The sequence below is a fragment of the Vicugna pacos genome, chromosome 36, assembly GCF_048564905.1.
Source record: "Vicugna pacos chromosome 36, VicPac4, whole genome shotgun sequence".
Taxonomy (NCBI): domain Eukaryota; kingdom Metazoa; phylum Chordata; class Mammalia; order Artiodactyla; family Camelidae; genus Vicugna; species Vicugna pacos.
The window spans coordinates 5,713,622-5,731,191 of NC_133022.1; the positions used below are offsets into that span (position 1 = coordinate 5,713,622).

At 47.4% G+C, this 17,570-nt stretch overlaps 1 pseudogene; it reads left to right on the forward strand.

Annotated features, from left to right (window-relative positions):
• Window positions 1-2,957: 2,957 nt before the first annotated feature.
• On the forward strand, window positions 2,958-15,784 carry LOC140691666 (alpha/beta hydrolase domain-containing protein 17A-like; annotated as a pseudogene).
• The last annotated feature ends 1,786 nt before the right edge of the window (window positions 15,785-17,570 follow it).

Sequence of the window (17,570 nt, forward strand, 5' to 3'; positions counted from 1 at the left end):
CAGGGAAAGACAGGGTGGGCTGGAGACTGTAGAAGCCACAATGAGTACAAAGGCTTTGTTTATCTGTAGGGGAGTCATGGGGAGATGGGCACAAGGTACATCTTTAAATATGTTAGTTACAGAGCAGAGCCCAGCCCCGCCAGGTCCCTGTTTTGGGGATAACAGACTGTCTAACAGCAGGCACGCCCAGCGTTTATAGATAGCTGAGGGCCTGGGTCGTTGCTGTGCCATGAGCAGTGTGCTATCTAACACCTCAACTGTGCAAGCAAGGCATTGTCTCTGCTTTTTAGGGCCAGGAGACAGGGTTGCGGACACACAGGTGCCTGCTTGCAAAGCAGTTACTAAGCACAGTTGTTCGTGGTGGCTGGGGTCTGTTACAATTTGTTAACCCTGTCATGGGCTCCCACAGTAAATACCAGTGACCACCAGGCAACCAGCTCAGAAGCGAGGACTGAGGGAAATGCATGCCCGCCCTTGTTACTCTTTAATACAAGGCTCCATACTTCAAAGGAGAATATCAAAGGGGGATTGTGACTGAAAAATAAATAAAACATCATCGCTCAGAGTTAGAAAAGCAGTGTATGGAACTATCTATAAGTTGAAAAACGTGGAGTCACATCTTGTACAGATTTGTGAGTGAGGTGTTGACACACAGAACTGACTTGACTCACAGACAACAATTCAACCAAAGTTTTGAGAAGGTATCACTTTCAAAAGAATCGCTTGAACTACAAGAGGCTGACTGTTCAAGACTTAAAACAGCCTTTTTGATGGCCATTCCCTAACTTCTGTAAACAGGAAGCAGGTTAGAAGTCTGCATTTGCCCAAAATAATATATTCTGCAGTGTGTTCTCATCTGTGGTTGAGGAGAAGAGTATCTTTCAGAAGATGGAGTCACGAGTCCTAGAGAACCAGGGGTTTAGGAGCCCCACCCTCAGGGCAGGGCCTGCACGTCTTCCCAGCGGGATCACAGACTTGCTCTGTCCCAGGATGGTGCTGCTCCCCCATCGTTTCCTTCTGAAAGGGAGTGTTGATTATGGTTTTCTGGATTTGTGCAGCTCTTGCTTTTGTGTCTGTGTGAGCAAGGCAGAAAAATTGTCTTTATAGTTAATAGGTATACAGAAAAAGAAGATCCGCATAGAGACAGTGTTAAGATGCTCACCAATCCTAGTGCTGGGGCTTTGGGATTAGCTCCTTGGAGAAGAGGGTGAGAGTAGCTCTTGTGCATGGCAAGAAAACCAAGAGGGCAACTGGGTTAGATTGTATTACTGTCAAAGTATCCCCTCTCTGGATGAGTCCATCGTCACAAGACCTCACCCTGGGCCAAGCAGCAGTTTGGGGCCAAGAAATATTTGTAGAGATGATGTGTGCTCCTTCTGAGAAAACGCCTTATGAGCTATCAGGTGGTTGTGACTCCACCTGCTTTGTTGTGCCAAGACTGCCGTAGATATTGGCTACTGATCTACCCCACGTCCATAAGTGAAGTGGAGGGACAGGCAGACTTTGGCCAATGTTAAGCCTATGTCTCTGTTTGCCACTGAGATTTTGAGACTGTTTATCACTGCAGCACAATGTAGGAGAATCTAACCAATGCACCAAAAAATTAGTAAGAAGAATCCATGTCTATACCACAGGCAATAAGGCTGGTGTTAGTGGTGATAATCACTGAACATGGAAAGCAGGTATGTGATCTGTCCACCGATTCAACCAACACTTACTGAAGACAACAACTGTATTCAGGAACTGCGCTATTATTGTTATGATTTCTGATGTCCAGAAATGCACATGAGCAGGTTTTCTTATTGTGAAGCACTGGAAATTAATGATCTAAGACTAAAAGAAAAATAGCTTTACAAGGGATATATCAAAATTACTGCGTCATCGTGGGCAGCATGTGCCGCTGGGAAGCAAGCGTAAAAGCATGCACGGTAGTTCAGGTGAGAGTCGAGAATCTGTCATTAAGTCTGGTAGTTATTTGGAAGGATGCCCCACATAGGCAGCTTGCAGATCAATCTGCAGAAGGCCTAGCCAGCATGTCTTTTCCTCATGGATTTGAGGTTCTGTGGGTCACATGAATACACATGGGTTTAGCAGGTCCCAAGGAAAGAGCCATGAATTCCCATAAGCTAAAAAGCAGTTGGTTGGCTTAGAAGAAGTCCAATGGCATCCCTCACTCTTATACTAACATCCTTTTGAAAGAGACAACAAACAGAGAGGGCCCCAAACTGACGTAAGACACACAGCATGTGTGGAGGTGATGAAGCTCAGTGCCCTAGTGAGTGTGAGATAAATGGACATCGTGGCACAGAGACCAGCAAGTTGTGACATTTGGTGAAACCCTAAAGAGGGAAATGCTCATGTGGCCAAACATCAATATACTTCTATTAGCTCATTTATATAAGACAGTGGATTGAATGACTGAATTAAAAACACACAAAGAGCAGACCCCATTTTGATTTTGCAAAAAGAATTATTAGAAAATATAATTTTGTAATGTGGGTGGTACTAAGGGGACTGCAGACAAAGCTACTAGGCAAGTTCCAGGGACTTAAATACAAACTGCAGAGAGAGGTTTTCTTTAAGGATTGAGGTGAGAATCTGGGGACTCAGGAAGAGACATTGGTGTTATTTAGGAGAAACAGACACTCTGAGAGGAATTTCATAAGTTCCATTACTGTAAACAAAGTAGCATGAAGAGAAAGAAGACAGACTGGAGGAGATCAAGATGGTGAAGTGGGAGGTCAAGGAGCTCACCGTCCCCCACCCCCCAGACACAACTAAAATATACGTCTGCATGTGGAGCAGCTCTCACTGAAAACAAACTGGAGACAGGCAGAAAGACTCTTCTAGAACTAAGGCTGTAGAAAAGGATCCACACAGAGGCAGGTGGGGAGGGAGGGGAAGCAATCAGTTTGGGACCCAACTCCTAGCAAGTGACACAGAAGAGGAGGGATGTCATGGCCGTGGACTCCTCCCTGGAGAATGAGGGGTCCAAGCACATATTGGGCACCCAAGCCGTGGGGTCCGACACCAGAAGGCAAGTCCCCTTAGCTGGTTTGAAAACTGCTGGGACTTACAGGAGGGCTGTAAGAAGCCTAGACTCTGCTCTTAGAGAATGGGTACACACAATTGCTTACTCTCCAGAGCAATCTGCAGAGGAAGTGGACTGAAACTGCCCGGGGCTCTGGCTGGTGTCTTGGGATGGCCCCAGCACCTCTCCTGGCCACACTGGGCATGCACTCCAGCCCCTCTTGCTCCAGGGCAGCTTCCCACTAGGGTGATGGCTGCTGTCACTGAGGGGAGTGAGCATTTGGAGGGGATGGGGCTGACTGAGACCCTGCACTGCATCTAAACTGGGCAAGGACAGCTGTTGCTGGAGCTTAGAGAGTGGCAGATCAGGACCAGCCTGGATCTCTGCCTGATGTGCTGGGACCCAGTGTCTGCTCCATCCCCTCTTGTTCCAATCCTGCACCCCATGGGGGCAAAGGTGCCATTGCTGGGAGTGGGAAGAGTGCATGTAGATGGATTAGGACCAGTTTGGACCCTACCCTTATGACTTCTGCTCCAGCAACTTGGGACCAGGAAGCTGTGACTCCCACTGAGTAGCAGAGAAGCCCTGGCTCACACCTGCCTCTGGCTCTAGCCCCTCCATTTCCAGCCACACCTCCCACCAAGGTGATAGCTGCTATCACCCCTGAGGGGAATATGTGACCCATACGCACTCCAGATCCTGCTCCCCGCCAAAGCCACCGGGTCCAAAGGCTGCAGAGAGAAGCTAGCACACAAGGACACTACTTCAGTACCAGGAGAGGTCACTGCTCCTTCTAATTTCATAAAGACAGAGTAAGCTCAACAAAATGAGAAGACAGAGAAATTTCTTTCAAACAAAAGAACAAGAATAAATCCCTGAAAGAAACGACAAATGAAACAGATAATTAATCTACCAGGTAAAGAGTTCAAAGCATTAGTAATAAGAATGCTAAGTGAATTTGGGAAAAGAATGGATGAAAACAGTGAAAATTTTAACCAGGAAAATATAAAAAAAGAAAATATAAAGAAGAATCAGTCAGAGCCGAAGAATAAAGTAATTGAAAACAAACAAACAAACAACAAACACTGGAAGGAATTAACATCAAAGTCATACAGAAAAATAGAAAAATATTTTGATCTGAAATATAGAATAATGGAAATCATTCAGTCAGAATAGCAAGAAGAAAAACAAATTAAAAAAAATTGAAGACCGTTTACGGGACCACTGAGACAACATCATGTGAACTAACAAGTGTGGTACAGGGGTCCCAGGAGGAGAAGAGAGGGCAAAAAGTGTAGAAAATGAATTTGATGAAATTATGGCTGAAAATTCCCAAAGCTGAAGAAAGAAACAAATTTCCAGGTTCAGGAATCTCAGAGAGTCCAAAACAAGATGAACCAAAAGAGACTCACCCCAAGACATGTCACATTTAAATTGGTAAATATTTAACTTAAGTAGAGAATTTTAAAGGCAGCAGGAGAAAAACAAAGAGTCACATAGAGGGAACTCCCAAGGCCATCAGCAGATTTTTCTGCAGAAGCTTTTCAGGCCTGAGGGGAGTGCCATGTTACATGTAAAGTGCTGACAAACCCACAGCCAACATCATACCCAACAGTCGAAAGCCAAAAGCTTTTCACTTCTTACAAGGAGCAAGGATGCCCAATTTTGCCACTTACATTTAACATAGTACTGGACCACAGTGCTAGCCAGAGCAGAAAGAAAAAGATACAAAATGTATCCAAATTGGAATGCAGGAAGTAAAATTGTCATTATTCACAGATGACATGATACTATATGTATAAAACCCTAAAATCTCCACCCAAAAAGTTATTAAAATGAATAAATGAATTCAGTAAAGTTGTAGGATACAAGATTAATATACAGAAGTCTGTTGCTTTTCTATACACAAATAATCAACTATCAGAAAGAGAAATCAAGAAATCAACCCCATTTAAAATCAGAAGAAGAAGAACAACAACAAAAAAACACCTAGGAATAAACTTAACCAAGGAGGAAAAAGACCTATACTCTGAAATCTATGAAACACTGATGAAGGAAACTGAAGATGATATAAATCAATGAAAAGATAGCCAGTGTTCATGGATTGAAATGGTTAATACTGTTAAAATATTTATACTACCCAAAGCAATCTACAGAATTAATGCAATCCCTATCAAAATATTCATGACAGTTTTAACAGGAATAGAACAAATAACCCTAAAATTTAAACAAAACACACACACACACACACACAAACTCAAGAGCCAAGGCAATCTTGAGAAAAAGAACAAAGCTGGAAGCATCACACTCCCTGCCTTCAAACTATACTACAAAGATACAGTCATCAAAAAAAGTTTGGTGCTGGCACAAAAACAGAGAAGTAGATCAGTGCAACAGAACGGAGAGTCCAGAAACAAACTCACACACTTGGTCAATTAATCCATGACAAATGAAGCATGGGTATTCATTGGGGAAAAGACAGTCTCTTCGTTAAGTGGTGCTGGGAAACCTGGACAGCCAAAGGTAAATGAAACTAGAACATTTCACAGCATATACAATAATAAACTCAAAATGGCTTAAAGACCTAAACATAAGACTAGAAGCCATACAATTCCTACAAACATTAGGCAGATAATCTTTGGCATATATCACAGCAATATGTTTTTGGTATCTGTCTCCTCAGCAAAGGAAATGAAAGCTAAAATAAACGATGGGATCTAAATAAACTTAAAAGATTTTGCATAACAAAGGCAAACATTAACAAAATGAAAAGACAACCTACTGAGTGGGAGAAAGTATTTCCAAATTATATGATAGATAAAGGGTCAATATCTGAAATATATAAACAGCTCATACAACTCAAAAGTCAACTAAACCCAAACAACCCAATCAATAAAATGGGCAGAAGATCTGATGGACATTTTTCCAAAGGGGACAAGCAGATGCCAACAGGCACTGAAAAGGTGCTCAGCAGCACTCCTCATCAGGGAAATGCAAATCAAAACCACAGTGGGATATCACCTCACACCTGTCAGAATGGCTAGAGTCAGTAAGACCGCAAATAACAAATGCTGCTCAGGATTTAGAGAAAAAGGAAAAGATATGCACACATCTCAGTATTCATAGCAGCCTTATTTACAGTTATCAAGATATGGACGCAACCTAAGTGTCTGTCAACAAATGAATGGATAAAGAAGATGTGGTATAAGTATACACACACACACACACACACACACACACACACTGGACTATTTTTCATTTATGAAAAGATTGAAACTTTGCCATTTGCAACAGGCAGTATAGATGGATCTGGAGGGTATTATGCCTACTGAACTAAGTCAGACAGAGAAAGTCAAGTATTGTATGTAGAATCACACATACGTGGAATCTAAAAAATAAAGCAAGCAAACTGCTGAATATAACAAAACAGAAACAGACTCACAGATATAGAGAACAAAATCATGGTTACCAATGGGGGAGGGGAGGGGAGGGCATGATAGGGCAGGAGATAAGAGACACAGCTACTAGGGATGAAATAAATAAGATAGCAGGGTACACTGTACGACACAGGCAATGTAGCCAATGTTTTATACTAACTTTAAGTGGACTGTAACCTATAAAAGAATTGAATCACTATGTTGTACACCTAAAGCTAGTATAATCTCCACAGATATTTTTAAATGTCAGAGAAGAATACATAAGCTGGTTACTTACAAATGCAACAAATTGCTGAACTATCAGACTTTCACAATGCAATACAGGTGGAGAGCGGATCTTTCAGTGTATATTGTTGTTCCACAGCATTTCATGTCAGACAGCCTTTTGGCAGTAAATAATAGTACTCATATCTATTCTCAGTTAGCTTTTTATGTATTTACAGGTGATAAGAACTAAGGAAAAGCTTCTTGCAGTGTGAAAAGACTCAAAGCTAATAACAGCCATTTGCCCCAAGTCAAGACTCTGCTCTGTGCACAACAGTAGAAAGACACGTGGTCTAGTAGGTATCACTTCTGACCTCTTCCTTAGACTGTACTTCATCATGAGTTTCTACTCCAAAAATAGTGGGATATAACGAATGTTCAGCAACAAATAAAAAGGTTATGAAGACCAGAGAGCTGTCCTTACCCTCCCCTTTACAACGAATGAATCCATTACACTTCTGCTTTGAAGAGTAAAGCAATGTATGTCAAAATCATTTTGGAGGCAACAACATAAAAACAGGGTCACAAATTTCTTTAAAGGTCACAGGATTTCTGCATCCCTATTGCTTTCTAAGTGTCCTTGCTTTCTTGCTTCACTCTAAAAAAACAAACACAAAACCCAAAAACTGAAAATCAGAGTGATGTAGGGTGGGTGTAGTTTATGCAATAAAGACGAAGCAAAGAGCTAAGTCAAAGCCTTTCGTCTCTAAATCAGAAAAGATGCAAGTTAACATATTTCAGGGTTATATAAAATTTATATAATAGGTATGTGTATGTGTTTTGTTTTCCACTTTACCTGACTTTTCTAATTAAGCTATGACTTTTCTAGCCTGGTATTGTCAAATAATGCGATCTATAAAACACATCGCTGGCTGCCGCGGAGAGAGCGCGCCCAGCCCGCCGTGATACCCGCGAGCTCAGGGCGCCTCCTCTCGCCGCGGCCCCGGGCCCGGTCCGGCCGCCCCGCATCTGCTACTGGGGCTGCTGAGCCGGAGCGGGCGCTGGGGCGCGCGGGCAAAGGAGCTGGGGGTGGGGGGGGTGCAGCGTCGGACAGGTCCCCCCCAGCCGATGGCGGGGACGGGCAGGACCCGCACGCCAAGCACCTGTACACGGGCACGGGCACGCGCGGCATCCAGAGCGCCGCGCACTGCGTCATGTTCTCCGCGCCCTGGTAACTGGCTGCACCGCCGGCCTGGGGCTCCACGGGCGCGGATGGGGCCGGGGCCCCGCACTGTGCACTGGGGGACGCGGGGAGGCGCGGGGTGGGCGGGCGCGGTCCGGGACGGAGGGGGAGAGGGCTGTCCCTGAGGGCCCAACCGTTAAAGGCCGTCCCTCAGGCTCCTGTAACCCCCACCCTTCCCCGCTATACTCGCACCCAGGGAAGGGGAGGGGGTCGTCGCCCCTCGTGGTAGCCGGGAGCCCAGAACCCACCTGTGCCCCGCGCCCAGCCTCCAACTTCTGCGCAGGAGGGAGGCAGCGGCCTGATGTGAGGCTGGGACCCGGGGACCATGTGCGGCCGCCCAGCAACCGGGGGTCCAGCCTGGACATTTGGACTTTGGATCCCCTTAGCTCGCCACCAGGCAGATCCCCAGATTGAGGGTTTAATTGCAAACCAGGAACTCGCGAAGGCATGATTTCCCACTCTGTGCGTTCCTGAGGTGGGAAGAGGGTGCCTGCATTCCCCCGAGTTCTGGAGGCCCCGCCACAGCTCCACGTGGGAGGGAAGCTGTGCTTTTGGTGACAGGACCCACTGGCCCTGGACCCAAGGCTGTCCTCTGGCACCTGCTCCCCTCTGCTCTCTTGGAGCCTGGTCATCTGCAAAGTGTAAGATGGGAAAGGTCACCACCTTGAATTTACGGCCCCTCCTAGCATGGCTCTCAGGTGGGGCTTCAGTGTGTGCTCCCTGCCAACCCCAGAGGCCCTGTCCTGGGACTTGTCCTAGGAGAAGGACTTCCTGCCATTCACACCTGCACGGGGAGTGAACGCCTTGCTCTCAGGGCCTAGATGCCCGGGATGAAGGAGGGTCCCCGTGGGCCAAGCCGACAGCCAGTCTCGCGGCCCAAGGCCGTTTGCAGACTTACGCAGAACTTGGCAGCCCTCCCCAGAGTGGGAGGGGCCCCTTGAGATGTGCCGAAGGGAAGCAGGAAGGGATGGAGAGCAGACGCCCAAGAGAAGCAGCCTGTTCAGAAAACGCGCTGGTGGAGGGTGGAGGAAGCGTTTCCTCTTTCTCCCCGTATTCTGGCTCTTATTTCAGTTCATTTGGAGTTAAATCAACACGTTTTGGTCAGGGCCAGAGCTGTCATTTATTAACAATGTACTATGGGATCCATTGTGTTTCAAGTTCGCAAGAACAAACCGACTTGAATTTTTAGACCTGCCAGTGGTATAGAGAATAACTTTGTGACATAAAATAACTGATACGGATAATTTCTTTGTGAAGAATTATTCTCAGAATAGCTATTCCAACTAAATATACTAGTTAACGGGAGCCAATTTCAGTGGAATAAATCTGTCCAGGTTTTTTTTTTTTAAAGAGTAGCTGACATGTAGACATAGTAAGTCCATAAAAAAAAAAAAGAAAACAAAAAACAAACAAAAAAACTCATTGCTGGCAGACCTGAAGTGAGGCTGGAGCTTCACACAGTGGTGGTATATTATAAATTGGTCAAAGGTTTTTAGAAAACAAAATGCCCTTGGAAATATTAGTACATTTTGAGCATTTCTAGGCATATCTCCTAAGGAAATAATTCCTTAAAATTAAGAGAAAAGATTTCATGTAAAAATGTTTACAGCCAACCATGTGTATACATCATGACAAATCAGTGGAATAAATGATGGTGGCAGAGGTAACACACACACACACAGATATAGACATATGATCAAATTTTATGCAGTTATTGAAGTAAATGGAATATTAAACAGCATAGAAAAAAGTCCTAAAATAATGTTTAGATGATAGAATAGGTTACAAACCTGTATATTGAAAATTATTCCAGTAAATGTAATAATAATTTGGAGAAACATCACCAAAACATATTGTTGGATGCTAAATGATTTTCTCTTACTTTTCTTCACAAGCTTTTACTCTTTCTCAAAATTTTTAGGTGTATAATGTTTTTGAATCAGAAAAAAACCTAAGGTTTGAAATTATTTTATATTACAATTGTGTGAAAAAACATCTTGATAGCTTTATTCAAATGAATAATTAGACATTTTTCTAAATTTAACATTTTCCCCCAATCTGAGAACATTTTGCACTGAGAAGTTTGGGAAGGAGGTGCAGATTTTCTGAAAAATAATTTTTATTCTCTGTAGGACTTTGTCTCTGTAAGCCTAGGTAAGATATTCTAGAACAGAAAGAATATGTGTCAAAACTTTGTACCAGGAGCAACTAGTATAGATTAAGAACAAAGAAAGTAGAATTAAGAGCTCTTCCAAGACTTCTAATAATGAATAGCTCCGTTTCCTCTTTTGTAAAATGAGGGATTTTGACTGATTAATCTACATATATATTCTTTCATGTCTGACAGAGCATGCTTCTACCGTATTATCTCCAAAACCTATAATTAGTTTCCAAATTTGCCTCTGCATAAATAGTCCCTCTGGAGTTACTGCTGTGGGGGGAGGATGAAAATCCTGGTGCCTTATGAATGCTCTTCATTGCACAGCCTTTTCCCCTGTGGCCCACAGTCTCCTTCCAAATTTCTCAGTCTCACCTTTCAGAAGTTTTTACTTTTACAAGAAGTGGAATTATTTTAAACGAACCATTTGTTTAAGCTTCAAGAAATTATCATTTTGATTTCAAACCACATAATTTTATTCTTGCTGTTTCACTTTGCTTTGTCTTCCTTCAGATATGGGAGCAGAGCGCATTTCCCTTCTTGTGTCAATTATTTTTCATTCCAGTCACTAATTGGTGACTGTTGGGGGCTCCACATGTGTTTCACATAAAGTTGCCTGGTGTGAAGGTCCTCTGGTGTGAAATGACAGACTCCTTGAAAGTTAAAGACAAGGTGCTTGCACTTTGTCTAAAAACAGACATAACTGGAATGAACAGAAATTTACAGTAGCCGAGGGTACATCCTAACAGCAAACCGTGCAGTCGTGGATGAAGGAACAGTGGTCAAGAGCAACTCTCTCCACAGAGAGATTCCAAAAAACAGGACATAACGTCTCTAAAAAGCCTCGCTCTCCCCCCAACCACACTCATGCTTTTTAAACTCAGCCCCAGGACCCCTCACCACTCTAATCTCCTTCCCATCTCTTCCTTTTTCGAGGGAGAACCCATCTTACGGTGCCCCAGCCCCACACCCGCAGCCCCTGAACCATCACCCGTAGTAATGCCCAAAAAACCCCAGGAGTGACAGCTGCCAGACAACAAAGCCGTCCTCCTGGGAAGAAGTGGGCAGAGAAGAGGGCACACACCGGTTAGTGGTGGCTTAGTTATTTCCTTTTCTCTCGTCCCCTCAGGGACATGAATGCTGGTTTTGCTGCTGCTGCCCTGGCTACGGTTCCTTCCAACTTCTGTCTCCTCATCACACGGTCACGATGCTGAAAACAGCAGCGTGGTGACCAGATGATGTCATGGCCCCGGTGGGGCTGTGGGCACCATCCAGCCTGGTGCAGGCAGCGCAGAGACTGGACAGCTGTTGAGAATTTTACAGTTTTACAAAAGACACTAAATTTATTTTGCTTTCTGCTGTCACTGCATAGTGTCAATGACAACTTACCCTCATGCGGGGCCACCATGTACACCAACCCCACTGGGGGTCACTAGTGCCTGGAGTCTACACTCGCCCCTGTTAACTAGGGTCCGTGATTCTCCAACTATGTGGGGAAAACAGAGATGTCAGGGGAGGAAGTAACCACGTGCTTCACTTCATGCAAGGCCGCCTTCTGTCTGGTGTTGAGTTGTGTCTACTCAGTGCTTCCTGCCCGCAAAGAACTCAGCTTATTTATTGAGTTAATCGGTTTCTTTTTGGGGAGGAAGAGGTAATTATGTTTGTTTGTTTATTTAATGGAGGCACTGGGGATTGAACCTGAGACCTCGTGCATGCTAAGCATGTGCTCTACCACTGAGCTACAGCCTCCCCCAAAACTCAGTTTTTTAATCTTCTGTTTATATTGAAATATCCCAATGCACGTACAACCAAATGGCTTGCTACTTTCTTTGCACCTTAACAGGGTATGGACATTTTCACAGACTTTTTTTTTTATTTGAATAGGGATAGCATGACAAAAAAGAGTAGTTTTTGTTTTATTTTTTCCCTTGGTGACACAGGTCTATCTAGAGACTTGCTTGCTATGGAAGATTTGTTACAAACAGTAGTGTGGAAGTGTGGGGGTGTGTGTGTAAATTTGTTGGGCCTTTTTCTTTTTTCCTTCCTTAAACCCTATTTTCCACCTTTGATGAGCCAGGAAAGAGTAAATTCCTCATAGACCAATAGCTCTTCTACATGTAGGCGATTTATAAAGTGTGAATTGGAGGTGTTGTGCCCATATAGAAATGGACTTCTTTAGGCTGAAATGTTTTAATTTTTAAAAATCTTCTTCAGAAAAAGTTTGCCATGTTTGTGTTTACATTTCAATAAATGAGGAGAAATACAATTTTCATTTCTGTCTTATTTTTGTGAAAAAGCACCCTTTGAGATGTAGTCTTTTTTTCTGCCCATCTGAGAATTTTAACTTGTGTCACAAGTATTGGAATTTAGCATGTAGAATCCAGAAGTTGCCTTAGAGACGCAAGGCTTGTCACATGTCTCTCAACAGGGTCAGAATTTTATTTTATTCTGCAGTCAGCAACGTGAGAACAGTTAACCTGCAAGTTACCAAGCAGTAAGACTTCTCTTACGATATGCTGTTTGATTTGGATATGGAATACTAGGAAGTAAATTGTAGCTCAGGGGTAGAGCCCGTGCTTAGCATGCATGAGGTCCTGGGTTCAATCCCCAGTACCTCTGTTAAATATAATAATAAATAAATAAGCCTAATTACCTCCCCCCAGAAAACAAAGCACTGACCTCCTAGGTCCACTCCAGCTGCAGTGTGAGCGCGGGCAAGCCCTCCGAGCCGAGCCTCCATGCTGACATCTATGCTGCCCAGCAGGCCCTGTGCACCAGGTGAGCTCTGCACTGCAGCGGGATAGGGGAGGGCAGGCAAGCATTGCCTTACAGGTCACCAGACCAGGTGAAACCAGGTGGTTGCAAGGTGCGCCCCTCAGGCACTCAGGCTGGCTTCCTTGGGGAGGGAGGAAGCCCAAGGGGGTGGGCCTGTAGGAAAGGGAGCCTGTTTGTGGCCACCCTGGGCCACAGGGCAAGGCCTGGCCTTGTGTGTTCTCTGTGTGGTGACAGCCAAGTGCAGGGAGGTGGGTGGGCGGGCTTCAAGCCTCCCTGGGGCTGGCCCCTCCTGGGAGCCCCTTGCCTGAGCGGAGGCAGGGACAGGGCCTGGCACTGGTCCCCATAGGAGTGGAGGCTCCACCTGGATGGAGAGGGGTGGGTGTGGGCCCCTCCCAGTTCAGGAGGTGGTGTGTGAGGCCTGTGTGAAAGGGCTCAGCCCCACCCCCCAACCAGGCTGTGGTAGCTCTTGGGGGCAGGGTAGGTGGGGCAGGGCCTCTGTGTCAGGTGCTGGTAATGGATCATGGTCACATCCTGAGGGCAGGGCTCCTCTGGGCCTGGAAGGCTCCCTTGGGCAGCTTAGTACCCAGCACAGACCTGGTGGCTGGTGGGAGGTCGGCGAGCAGAAGCTGGGTCCTCCGCGGGCACGGTGTCCAGCACACACCCACGGGCCTGACTCAAGACAGGGCCATTGTGGTCTGGTCTGCACCTCCTTCCCTGGACCCCACCGCCCTGGTCATGCAGACCCTGGTGGACACTTCCACCCCTGTGCTCACTCACCGAAGCACAGTGGCTCTGTCTCAACCAGCGTGTGCAGAGTGCAGAGTGTGGCCCTGCGCCCCGGGCTGCTCTAGAGGGAGATGCACCCAGCCCCCACCCTCCTGGAGACTGTGCCCTCTGCCTCCACAGGGCTGGCTGCCCCAGCTCTGCCCTGCCTGGCCCACTGGAGTGACCAGCCCGTGCCAGGACCAAAGCCCACCTGCCCTGGGGAGGCGGGGTCCCTGGTGCCATAGTGATGCCCTAGCAGTCCCTGATGCAGGCCCTAAGAGTGGGATCCCCTGGCAGTGGGGACCTGTGCTGGGTGGCATGGTGCAGGTATGTGTCCAACCTCGGCTGCTTCAGCCTGTCGCCGCTGGCTCAGAGGGGGGGTCACTGCAGAATCACACCCCACATAGGGATGAGAGTTCTGAGTTTCATCTGTTGGTCCTTCTACCAGCCTTGACCTCCAGAGACCAAATCCCTCAGCCCCAACAGCTGAGAATAAGCAGGAGGGAGGGAGGCTTGGGCCCAGGCCATGATCCAGGGCTGGGGAGGCCTGGAAGAGCCAAATGTCCGGCACCTGCCACATTTGTCCAGGTGGAGATGGCCAGGTTGCAGCTGGGGGTCCCTGCCTGGAGCTGGGTGATTGGACTGGGCCAGGGCTTGGCACAGCGGTGCTCACAGCGAACCAGAGAGCCGGCCTGGGAGGAACAGCCAGGGTAGTGGGCACAAGGCCAAATGGCATCCCCGAGGCCTGGAGGTTTGTCTGGGGGTTTGGGCCAGAGGACAGGGACAGTGCAGATGGCCCCTGGGTGGACAGGGAGATGGACAGTCTGGCTGCCCAGGTGAGATACAGCCCTTCCCTGGCCACTGAGAGGAGAGGCTCCTTTGGGATCAGGGTCATGGGTGTGTGGGAGGAAGGCCACAGAGACCTCCAGCACTGGAAGGTGGTGAATGGTCCTCGTGTGGTCAGGAAGGAGCACCTGGTGGTATGGTGCTGGATCAGCCGTGCTGGTGTGGGGCTAGGGGAGCTTGGGGTGGCGGGTGGGCCCCAGGACCTGGCCACTGGTAGGGGAGGGGCCCAGAGAAGGAGGTGGCGGCCACCCATTTTCTCTCAGGAGCCGTTGTTCCTGCTCACCTGTGTTGTACTAACCTAACTGGCTATGGAGACACTGAGGGGTTGCAAACTCGCTGAGGCATCAGAGGATACAGCTGCCTCCAATCGCCACCCCACAGCTTGCGAAGAGGGTGGATGAGGGTGGGGGTGAGGGCTGCTGGAAGACACGCCCCCTTCCAGTGCGACCAGGAAGGGCTGTCCAGTTCAGAACAGCAGAGACAGGAAAGTCCCAAGCAGGTTCTGCATGTGGCCCTGGTCAGGCATGTGTAGGGGTGGGGATAGCTGGATGACCAGGAGGAGCGGGTGGGGCCCTTACAGGTGCACTGCCCAGGTGTGATCAAGTAGATACTCTCTAAGAAACGGCAGAGTGGGGTGGCTGTCGGCCAGCTCCCCTCACACCTATCTGGGTTCTACCTCCTGTATTGGTCCGACCGCCTCCTTGGTGTTGGGGTTGGGGGTCAGGGGAGGGTCCTGGGCCGAGCCTAAGCGTGGAGAATAGGGGACTGCCCCAGGAGGGCAGGCAGTGGGAGGGGTGTGCGCGCGTTGTGTCCCAGCTGATCCTGCCCCCACCGCTGCCAGGTACGGCATCAGCCGGGACAGCAACATCCTGTAGGGGCAGAGCATCCGCACGGTGCCCGCCGTGGACCTGGCTTCGCGCTATGAGTGCGCCACGGTGGTGCTGCACCTCGGGCATGCGCATGGCCTTCCCCGACACCAAGAAGACCTACTACTTAGACGCGTTCCCCAAGTGAGCGCGGGGCGGGGACCCAGGGGGCGGGGCCTCAGCGGGGGTGGGGCGCGGAGGCCTAACGTGACTCCCCGACCGCACAGCATGGAGAAGGGGCCCAAGCTGACGTCGCCGGTGCTCATCATCCATGGGTTGGAAGACGAGGTGGCCGACTTCTCGTACGGGCTGGCGCTCTACCAGGGCTGCCCCAAGGCCGTGGAGCCTCTGTGGGTGGGGGCCTCCAGGCACAACGACATCCAGCTCCACTGCCAGAACCTGGAGCGCCTGCGCCGCTGCATCTCCCAGGAGCTGCCCCAGCCGGCGCGCCTAGCCTAGCGGCCGCCCAGCCACACCCAGACCTCAGCAGTAAGGAGGGGGCGCCAGGACCCCGCGCCATTCCCGGGGTGCTGCATGTGAGCCCCCGGGTGCTCCACACCCTCGAAGCAACTGGCAGGTAGGAGTCGGGACCTACCCCAGCCCAGGGACCGTGGACAATGTACAGGCGACGGAGCTATGCTCTCATTTCCTTTTGGAAACAGGACAGTAGAAGAACGTGAAAGTGGAAATTAAGGATTTAAATATTTTAGAATAGTAATAAAATAACATAAAAGGAAAAAATCCTAGTTGAGTAAACCTGAATGCAAATAAAAGGATAATAAGATGTAAGAGAGACACACGCCAAGCTCTACGTAAGGTATCACCCACAAAGGAGCACTGGGAAGACTACAGAACAGCGGTAAGAGTGTAACAGTGAGAAAATCTAAGAGCATGAGAGGAGGATCGTACCACATATGTGGATAAATGAGGAGACATTTGTCAGATACTCAAAGGACAAGATAATGGTGTGTAAGAAGGAGGCTAAGACATGGAGATGGTAATTTAATAAAACGGAGGAAGAGCCAAACTTAATCAGACAGCTCCTATCGTGTAGTACTTAGCATTCATCTGTAATGTTATCTATAGCCTGTCCTGGGTGAAACTGATTTTTGTGAATTTTGCTTTTTACACCTCTCCCCACAGGTAACAGTGCATTTGTCATTGGATTCCCTTATGGAGTCTCTCATGGGTGATTTTGACAAGGTGACTGCTCAATTTAATTACTGTGTAATGAGACATAATTTTTTAATGTATTTGTATGGTGTTCTGATATAGATTTTTCAATGTGTTAATTTACTAAAACCTAAAGCTTATGCACTTAGGGAACTACAGAAGCTGGAGCAATGTCCCTCCTTCCACCCAGAATGCTTAGCTTTTCCATATTATCTTCCTAGTCCTCGTGGATGTTAGCCAAACATAAGCTAGTGTTTGATACAAAATATAAAGCTGTGAGACAGAAAATGTGTGTTTTGTCCCCAGTTCCCTGTATGTATGAGTTCAGATAATTCCCTTAACGTCTTCATACTTTCATTCTCACTAATGTAACAATAGAGATCATGCTCTGTACATATCTCTCAAGGCAGGAAGAGTAAACAAAACACAAGAGAGTACTGTCAGCATTTCTGAACACATATCAGTCTGGGGTACAGCTGAGCCTGACTGTTTAACCCACCTTTCAGAATGCTACTACCATAAGTCAATGACTTGTGATGCCAGGAACCTCACATCCCCTTCTCTCCTGGAGTGAAGCTGAGAGAGGAAGCTCTTCTTGTCTGTGCAGAGGGGAGGCTATCTTTTTCCTTAGATGGCACTGTGCTGGCCATAAGATTTCTGCCCATCCCTAACCCCTACCTCCACCCACCCTCCCTAGTACGGTATTTGGTGTGCAATTGCAGGCTGGTTTTGAATGACCAGGAGGCCAGTGACTGGAAGGCAGCATGGTTGGAACTGGAAGCTCTCTGACCTGGCTCTCCGCCTGAGCACTACACAGCTTAGACTCTTAAGCAACATCGTCCTAAGAGCTGAAAAATGCCCTAAGAGTCTCTGAAAAATGCCCAGAAAAGTGCCCAGCCATCCACATTCACTGGCCAGCAAAACACCAGGCATGTGGCCAGTTTGAATGATATAAGGAAGGCACCTGGAGAGGGATGGCTCTTTCCTCCAACAGGCTTTAGAGCTTCAAAGGGAGAGTTTGTTTGATTATCATTATATCAACCAATCCCCCAACATCTTGGACCCCTACAGT